Source organism: Gekko japonicus, unplaced genomic scaffold (assembly GCF_001447785.1).
Source record: "Gekko japonicus isolate JY-2015 unplaced genomic scaffold, Gekko_japonicus_V1.1 scaffold2129, whole genome shotgun sequence".
In the NCBI taxonomy this organism is placed as follows: Eukaryota; Metazoa; Chordata; class Lepidosauria; order Squamata; family Gekkonidae; genus Gekko; species Gekko japonicus.
In genome coordinates, this window is record NW_015176516.1 from 33,964 (window position 1) to 34,945 (window position 982).

Genomic DNA, 982 nt, shown 5'->3' on the forward strand with positions numbered 1-982 from the left:
GGAAGAGCGACATCGGCCTACGATGGAGTGGCTCACACACTCAGTCACTCTCCTCACATCCCCCTCAGGCATTCCCTTCCCCTCGCCAATCATGGCAAACCAGAGAAGCGTGACTCCGAGGCGCCCCTGGTCCCCAAGGAGAGTCCGCTCTGGCCCCTCGGCCCCAGTCCCCGCACTTCCTGCCAAGTCCCGCGGCTGCTCCCTCCCCCCCCCGCCCCGCCCTCCATCGCCCGGCACGGGCAGGAGAGTGTCTGGCCAGCTGTAGGAGTGCGAGCGAGGTCGTCCGGCGTCCTTTTGTCGTCGCCGGTTTCGGACTTTCCCGGCCGGCCGGGGCGGGCCGGTGCTGCTGCGCGGTCCGCCGTGAGGGCTGCCTGCTGGCCATCTCGTGGGGGAGTCTGTCGGGGCCGCCTTTCCAATCGAGCGGCATCGGGCGATCCCGGCGTGAGTGCCGAGGAGCGGGAAGAGAAGCGGAGGCTGGAGGCCGACGGTCGTTTCGGAGAGCAGCACAGGCGGTCCGGAGGGAGAGTGAACTTCCCGGGCCGCCTCGGAGCCCCTAGAGCCTGTCCAGAGGACGCCAGGCCGGCTCAGCCGACGGCCGCCAGCCCCGCTTCCCGGCTCTCGCCCTAGTCACGCCCCCTCCCGACCACCCCCAGCCCGCGACGGCGGCCCTGCCTGCCTCTGACTCGGGGCTCTGGCGTCCCCGGCTGGGGAAGGGGCGGCCGAGGGGGCCTCGCTCTGTAGTCCGGAGGGAGGGGCATGGCGAGGGTCCCTTTGTGGGCGAGCGGGGCCTGCCGGTGGGGGGGGACACACACACACACAGGGTAGAGCAGGGATCCTCCCAGGAGGTCTGGCGGGGGCGGCAAGTCCGGCCGTTCTGCGGGGCGACGGGGGAAGGCTGCCCGCCCGGGCGCCGGCTCCCTCTCGCCACGAACGAGTCCGGCCCGGCGAGAGCCCCCCCCCCCCCCCCGGCTTCCGCGCGCTC